Raw genomic sequence first — 9,076 nt, 5'->3', positions numbered from 1 at the left:
TGATGCAATTGGTTGATGTGGAAAATACTTACCATATGCTAAGGACAAATAAAAATTAATTTTCAAGATAAGATGTATAAAATTTTAAATTTAGTTGTAATTTTAAGTGTACATTTACATTTTAATGTGTGTTTCTTTTTTTTGAATTTTTTTTCTTCTTTCTTTTCTTTTTAAATTTTATTTTATTTTTAAACTTTACAATATTGTATTGGTTTTGCCAAATATCTGCATTGATAAAAGAAATATTCTTTGAAGAATTAACTGTATACCTTTAGGCCATAAATGAACTTTCAAAAAAAGTATGTATCACCATTACAATTAATTTAAAAAAATTAAAGCAGATCATAAAACAACATATAGTTGGCACTAATGGTAAAGAACCCAGCAGCCAATGCAGAAGACATGAGATTCTGATTGGACCCCTGGGTCTGGAGAATTCCCTGGAGGGAGAAATGGCAGCCCACTCCGTTTCCTTGCCTGGGGAATCCCATGGGCAGAGGAGCCTGGCGGGTTACAGTCCACAGAATCGCACAGAGATGGACATGACTGAAGTGACTTAGCACACAGTGGAAGATGATCATGTTTTCATTTAAGAGAAAAGAAGGAAGGAAAAAGGAAAGATCCGAGCCTGGATATAGCATGCAGACTAGCTCTCAAACTTCCAGGACCAAAGCCAATTGGCTGGAGGGAAAGTTTGGGTGAAAACCTGGGACCAGGTACATTGCTGGTCTCATGGAACACCAGCATCCCACCAACCCAGCACTGGGAAGGGGCTCTGGTGTCCAATGGAAGGCAGAGCTCAGCAAAAGCGTGTTAAATTTAAAAAGCTCCTCTCTTCTCTGCTCTGTGCATTCCCTGAACAGAGGGGGAGAATCGTGCTCATTATTTCTTAGATTGGAAAGTTCTGATGAAAAGAAGTCTCCTCTGAAGGGAGAAAGGCAGCAATGAGCAGAGCAGCAGGGGTTGGTGCTGCTGGGAGCGGTCCAGGCTTCTGTCTAGTGACAGCTCTGTGGCGGGATCAGGGACGAGGGGCCAGACACTGCCCATGCACTTTTACTCCAAGGAGGGCCAGAGGATGAGGAAAACAGTGCATTAGAATGCAGTGGGCACTCTAAGGGGCTGTAAGTGCAGACATAATCAGAGCCACAGATTCATGCCATCCAGCTAAATGGAAATCTGTAATTCAGACCATGAAGTCAGCAGCTGAGTTTGCTGCCTTAGTGAACATAAATCTAAGGTCAGAAATCTTACCCTGGATGTGCCGCAGGACAAGGTTCTCATCTGTATCCTTTAGCCATCAGCTACCAAGATAAGCGAACACGTCAATGCGCCACTAATGGGGCTCCATGGATTCCATTACTCAACTGCCTCCAATCAATTAGGGGTTTTAACGTAGTCATCCCAACATAAAGATCCTTTAATACCCAATTAAGGCCACTGTTCATCATCATGATGGCTGTATCCTGGTATGTGGGGTTTTAAGCTGCTCAAATTTTATCAGAGAGGAAGACCAGACATTCCAGGATGGAGTAGGAGATGTCCTGGCCCCTTTACCCACACAGGTGCCTGGAAATAAAGGTCATACCTGCCCTAAAGATGCTCCGTATCCAAGTGTTCCTTGAGCTCGGGGGATGGGAGGCATTCCATGGGACAAATCTCTCTAAGCAGACTGGTTTTTTTTTTTTAACTTTTTATCTTACACTGGAGTATAGCTGGTTAACCAACAATGTTGTGAGTTGCAAGTGAACAGCAAAGGGGCTCAGTCATACATATACATGCATCCATTCTCACCCAAACCCCCCTCACACCCAGGCTGCCACATAACATTGATCAGAGTTCCTGGTGCTATACAGTAGGTCCCTGTTGGTGATCCATTTAAAATATAGCAGTGTGTACATGGATCCCAAATTCCCTAACTATCCGTCCCCCTGGCAACCATAAGTTCATTCTCTAAGTCTGTGAGTCTCTATTTTGTAAGTAAGTTTATTTGTAACATTTCTTTTTAGATTCCACATATAAGAATATCATATGATATAGCAGCCTATTTTGAGTGAGACACTCTGAGGCTGGGGACTTTGTGACACTGAATAAAAATAAAAAGATGAAAGCCCATCATCTTCCAACAAGGTTTCCAAAGTTAAATAACATCAATAAATGTCTAAATGGTAAAGAAACACTGATTGGACGAAACATTGCAATCACTGGCTTAGAATTAAACTGCCTCCAAGGCAAAGAGAAAAAAAAAATTATATAATGATTTTCACCTTGTTCCTTCTGTCACAATTCTTTCCCTTCTTCCTTCTCCCCTACCTAAAAATCTGCAGTTGAAGGTGACAGAAATGAAGGGGGATGTTCTGCGTTCTAATTGCCGTGTAGTGCACAATCCTGCCACACGGAGCAACATAATCCATAAACATGATCTGAAGCATAAAATGCTTTTAAGCACCTTGGATTACATTAGATCACAAAAACTTCTCTAAAAGATTCCCCCAATATTTATTTAAATAGGGGTTAATATATTAGTAGTATGCATGCATGCTACATCACTTCAGTCCAACTCTTTGCGACCCTGTGGACTGTAGCCCGCCAGGCTCCACTGTCCATGGGATTCTCCTGGCAAGAATACTGGAATGCTCTCCAGAATTCTCCAATACATGCTCTCCTCCAGGGGATCTTCTCAATCCAGGGATCAAACCCTCCTCCCTTATGGTCTTCAGCATTAGCAGGTGGGTTCTTTACCACTAGCATCACCTGGGAAGCCCTGTTAGTAGTATATTGACTGTAATTTCCAAGTCTTCTCAGAACCCTGGATGCCTGAGAAAGGGCCTCCAGTTAAAGTATAAGCAAGCATAGCCCTTCCATCCCTCCCTCTACCCACCCACCTATTCATCTATGAAATCCACTTTGACCCATCTTAGGAAGAAGAAACTGACCTGGGACAGGGAAGAACTGTTGGAAAATCACAACTGGAATCATCCAGGCATTTATTTTATTTTTAAACAATTTTATGGGCGGATAGTTGATTTACAGTGTTGTGTAAATTTCTCTTGTACGGCAAAGTGATTTGGTTATACCTATATACATTCTTTTCATTTTTATCTTCTTTCCCATTATGGTTTATTACAGGATATTGAATATAGCTCCTTATGCTGTACAGTAGGACCTTGTTGTTTATCCATGCTGTATGTCATAGTTTGCATCTGCTAATCCCAACTTCCCATCCAGACATTTAGATATTTGTTAATATTCATTCAGAAGTTACATACAATTCAGATGCTGTATATGATTATCCAGATTCAACATTTCTTAAATATTTATAATGTACCCCTCCCTATAAATCTTTACAAATCCTCAGTATATACACCTATGTTCTAGACAGTTACATGTGTCACTGTGCTTGTATATTCAGTTCAGTCCAGTTTAGTCGCTCAGTCATGTCCGACTCTTTGCGACCCCATGAATCGCAGCACGCCAGGCCTCCCTGTCCATCACCATCTCCCGGAGTTCACTCAAACTCACATCCATCGAGTCGGTGATGCTTGTATATTATGCACATAATAAATTACACGTAAAATATACATTAGTAAATGCATGTGTGTGTGCTAAGTTGCTTCAGACATGCCCAGCTCTGTGCAATGCTAGGGAGTATAGCCCTCCAGGCTCCTCTGTCCATGGGATTCTTCAGGCAAGAATACTGGAGTGGGTTGCCACGCCCTCTCCGGGGATCTTCCTGACCCAGGGATAGAACCCAGGTTTCTTATGTCTCCTGCATTGGCAGGCGGGTTCTTTACCACTAGTGCCACCTGGGAAGCCCCACGTTTGTAAACACTCACTTTAAGTTAAATACGTGTGTGTGCTTAGTCACTCAGTTGTGTCCGACTCTCTGTGACCCCATGGACTATAGCCTGCCAGGCTCCTCTGTCCATGAAGATTCTCTGATATTTTCTTCCCTTACCCAGTCATTGCATTCTATACCTTGGTCTTACACATTCCTCCTTAAAGGCACTGGGTTAGAAGGTATTTTACATGTTGCCTGCTACCGCGAGTGGCAAATCCCAGATTCCATCACTGAAACAGATATCACAAATAAATAGTGGCAGCTCTGTTTTCTCATGGAAACTTTGCGGGGAAGGGGTGCTCCCCCGTCCTTTCAAATGAGCAGACAGTGTTCTCTAATAAGTTAGGGCTGGTCAACTTCTTGCCTTCCTCAGTTGAATAGGTGCCCAAGGCTCCTTGATCCCCAGGGCACTCTCTTCACACTCTTTGCTCATTGGGCAGCAGTCATACAAGTGGGTCAGGAGGTCAGTGTGCTGAGTGTCAAGTGTCGAGTGCAGAGGAAGGGGCTGCAGACCTATTACTCCTGTCCTTCCCTGAGATCGCTGGCAAGACCCAAGGTCAAATATAGATGTGCAGTTAAGTTGTCCCCATGAGCTGTTGCTTCTTTGTAAGCCTCAGTTAAATCACACATTAGGCTTCATCACCAGGACTCCTTGAGAGAGAAACAAACATACACACGGAAGGGCATAGCCATTCAGCTGCCTTGTCACCAACCCGCTATCCACTCACTCACTTTGTCCCCATGATCAGTGCTGCCATCAACAGTCACCTCTTCCCCAGTGGATGGCAGCAGCTCTACATGGATGCATCCATCCCCCCAAAATGAGAAACAGAGACACAGAGACAGCCGGTAACTCGCGATGAGCTCTGAGTGATAACAGGGCTCACCCTGTTATCTCCCAGCAGAGAAAGGTGATGTCACCCAGCACAGTGCAGCACATGACGGAATTTCTGCAAACATTGAAAGAGGCAGAGTCCTTGGGATGCAAATGAGGTTCTAAAACAGAAATGGAAGATTAGGTTGGGGATGTCCAGAGACACAGATAGAGTTGAGAATGCTGTACTGATGAGTGACAACCACACTTGGCAGTGAGGACCTGAAATGATGGAAAGGTTTTGAAATGAAAGTGGAAAACCACGCAGATCTCTTTAGAGAAAGACAAGAATGGCCATGTCTCACCTGCCTCTATGCGGTGTTTCCCAGACCCCAGCACCACCTGATCCCTTAACTGGTCTGAGCTGCAGCTTTGCCAGCTGTGTGCTTTCCCTTCACTGCTTTATAGATGGGGAAACTGAGGCATGGTGGAAGAGTCATGGGTCACTGATACCGGGCAGAGCACTGGGCTCCCAGAATCCGCCCATCATATCAACCTCCTATCTGGGTTGGAGGGAGTCAGGTTGGAGAAAACAGAAGCAACCAGATGAAGAGTTGATGGACTCCTAAGTCTCTATGATGGTTGGGAATAGAGAATTCTGGGAGAGTGTGATGAACACGATGGTAGAGACAAATGAGCTCCTTTTCCAGAACTTCCCCGGCAGCCCAGTGGTTGAGACTCCTCACTTCCAGAGGAGTGGGGGAGGTGGGTAGTTTCGATCCAGGGGTCGGGAAACTAAGATCCCACATACTGTGCAGTGCGATCAAAATTAAACGAATTAATAAATAAAATATAAAAATCATAAAAAAATTTCTGAGCAGAAAAACATTTCAAATTTCTTAATAAATAAATGTTTCCTTTGTGTCCAAGTGCGGCCTTTCCGTCTGCTTAAGCAGCCTTGGCGCAGATTTTCCTGGATTCGCAGCATATCACCAGAAAGTCAGGATGTACAAACACACAGCAAAGCCCCACTCCGCTCAGTAAGCAGGCCAAGTCAGCCTGCAAATCCGCCGTCCCATCTCCCTAGAAGGCTTCAACCACAGGCCCGCAGGCTGCCTTCCTCCTGGAAGGCCTTTTGAATACAGAGCAATCTGATTGTATCTAAAATATGTTTTATCCAATTTGACCTCAGTGTTGTTCTGCTGTGGAAACATTGATGGGTGTTAACTGACAGGGCAGACAGTCTGTTTAGAGAGCAAGCAGATCATCCCCCCTCTCTCGGGAGATCTTCTCCTTCAGATTTTCTGCAGTGGATCAACATGGATTTTTATAGCTGCTGAAGAATTGATTGGGAAATCACTTTGTAGGTTGCTTCAGACACGTGGTGACTTTATTTTTGAGAAAAATGAAAACAATCTAAATCTATGTGTTTTCTTTTCACGGCTCTTAGGGCTGAAGCCTGGCTTCTTTTTGTTTCAGATCTTCACTTCGTGTTCGCGGGGTCTGGTCATGCATGACCACTACAGACTGCTGATCCCGGCCCCACCCCCTCCCTGAGGGGACAGTGCTCATCGTGCATGGAAATGACCAAGACTGTAACCATCGGCTCCTCTCAACCCATGGAGGCCCCCACATACTCTGCTTAGAGAGGGGGCCTTGCAGGAGCTTTGAAAGAACAGCTCGGGTCTGCTCTCCACCCTATGAACCATGTCTTCTGAGGTGCTGGGTCCTGGCAGGGTCCTGAGATGCTGGGTTCTTTTTCCCCCAGTCACTCGCCACACTTACCCCTCATGTTCCCCCTAAACGTGCCTCCCGCACAGGAACTGCTGTGTGACTTCCCCTTAAGTCCTTCAGAGCATCTATCACCCTCTGAGATTATAGGATTTACAACTTTCTCAGTGCTCCCCGATGGATGTGGACTCCATAAGGTGAGACACGGTGCTCCTGTTCACTGTCACCCTATCCACTGAAACAGTGACCCACACATAATAGGTGCTCAATAAACATCTGTTGTGCATATGTACTAAGTCACTTCAGTTGTATCTAATCTGTGCAACCCTATGAACTTGTAGCCTGCCAGGTTCCTCTGTCCAAGGGATTCTCCAGGCATGAATACTGGAGTGTGTTGCCATTTCCTTCTCCAGGAAATATTTGTTGCGTCTTTCCCAAATAAACACCCTCCTGTGGGTGGAGTGTTCATGCTTCACTGTGGTTTAGGGCAGGGAGGAACACAGCCAGCCTAGAATATATTTTTTTCCTATTCTGGAGGGTGTTCAGAAGGTTGACAGGATATTTAATAAATATCTGTTGAAAAAAGAAAAAATCTAGAGCAGTGGGCTATACAATGTTGTCTTTGTATGTATTCATTAGTGTTTCTCACACTTTAAACCCAAGCTTCCTACAGTTGACATAGGTATCTCTCAGCATTGCCTGCTTCTGGGAAGTACGACACACACACACACACACACTGGAGTGAGGGGAGTGGAGGTCCTTCCTGGGAACCCCAGAAGCTGAAGAAGAGTTAGTGAGGTTTGCTTCTGGTCTTTTGCCTCATAAATCTCATAGAGACCCTCCTTCTTTTCCTTCCCTGCTCCAGATACATCATTTGATTGAGATTCACTGTTTTCCAAGCCAGCAGAGGTTTGGGTACATCTTAGGACCAACATCGGAGAAGGAAATGGCACCCCACTCCAGTACTCTTGCTTGGAAAATCCCATGGACGGAGGAGCCTGGTAGGCTGCAATCCATGGGGTCGCTAAGAGTCGGACACAATTGAGCGACTTCACTTTCATTTTTCACTTTCATGCACTGGAGAAGGAAATGGCAGCCCACTCCAGTGTTCTTGCCTGGAGAATCCCAGGGATGGGGGAGCCTGGTGGGCTGCCGTCTATGAGGTTGCACAGAGTCGGACACGACTGAAATGACTTAGCATAGCATAGCATAGGAGCAACATGGGGCTTCCCTGGTGGCTCAGTGCTAAAGAATCTGCCTGCAATGCAAGAAGCCTGGGTTCGATCCCTGGATTGGGATGATTCCCCTGGAGAAGGGGATGGCAGCCCACTCCAGTATTCTTGCCTGGAGAATCCCATGCACAGAGGATCCTGGCAGGCTACACAATCCATGGGGTCGCAAAGAGTCAGACACCACTGAGTGACTTTCCCTTGCGCTAGGAACAATATGGGTTTCCAGTTTGGTTCAGGAGCACTACTGTGTCAGCCTTGCAGACAATGCGGTCATCAAGTGGCAGAATGACCAAGACCCTTTGGGGACGGCTCGTGATGTGTGCTTGCTTCTTTGGCGGCTCGACTGATTTCATCCTCATACGAGTCAAAAGAGGTGGGTCCAGTATTCTAGATGCAGATACGAGGCTTAGCCAGGTACCAAGCCTTAACTCTGCTAAGGCCAGCCCTGTAGCATGCTGAACCTGATCTCTGAGCCATCCCTCTGTTGCTCAAGTGTCGTCCTGGCCCCCCAGGTGGCCTCAGTGTCCACAGGGCAGAGCAGAATCAATCGCTCTCTGTTGGGAGGGAGTGGCCGGGGCGTCCTCTCTCCAACCCACACCCCAGACACAGCATCTTGGGGAGGTGACTGCTGCGCCAGCGTCCCAGCCTCACGGTGGCGGGTCCCCAGGGAACCGTGCAGCAGGCTCACTTTGAGAATGACAGCAGGGTAGTTGAGATAAGAAATAACACAATTCTCCCGGCAGAACTGCAGTCTTCCAGCCCATATAAATGATCCCTTTAGTCATTTTGCCAAGGATTATGTGTTATGTGTGCTTGGGGAACCAGCCCAGCCTGAGAATCCGTCAATATTTCTAGAGAAGGGTGCGTGTAATCAGTCAAACATCCTGAAAAAAAAAAAACAAAAAAACATAGTCAATGATTTTAATAGCAAGTGGTTTTGACTGTGAAAGCATTTAACTATAGTTTTTCAGTTTTTTTTTTCTTGCTCCCCAAGAATCACCCAGAGCGATTTCTTAAAGAATTAAAACGAAATGTTTCTGGGGTAACAAATCACCCAGTATTCCGGCTCAGAGCTTTATCTCTCTGCAGATAATGGGTGTGAAGAGAGATTTTGGAAGATACTCCAGACTACCGTAGGCAGCCCGCAGCCTGGGGGAGACACAGGGAGCTGCTGTCAGAAGCAAATGACGCAGGTTACAAGCCAGCTTCTTCATTATGCCCTGAAATAACGAGGTGAGGATGGGAGAGAGGGCCCCCGGGGAAGGTGCGGCCCCGCTCAAGGGGAGCACGGGCTGAGGGGAGCCAAGGTGGTCTCCAGGAGAGAGGTGGTGGGTGGGTCTGGCACGATGGGGCCTGTCATTCACGCAGTCCCCTCATTTCTGCCTCAACTGTGCACCCAGGTCTGGCTGGGTTCATGTAACGGCTGTCCTGGTGTGGGGCCATTTGTCATCTTGTGGAGAA

Source organism: Bos taurus, chromosome 24 (assembly GCF_002263795.3).
Source record: "Bos taurus isolate L1 Dominette 01449 registration number 42190680 breed Hereford chromosome 24, ARS-UCD2.0, whole genome shotgun sequence".
Taxonomy (NCBI): Eukaryota; Metazoa; Chordata; class Mammalia; order Artiodactyla; family Bovidae; genus Bos; species Bos taurus.
Note: the sequence above shows the minus strand (reverse complement) of the source record.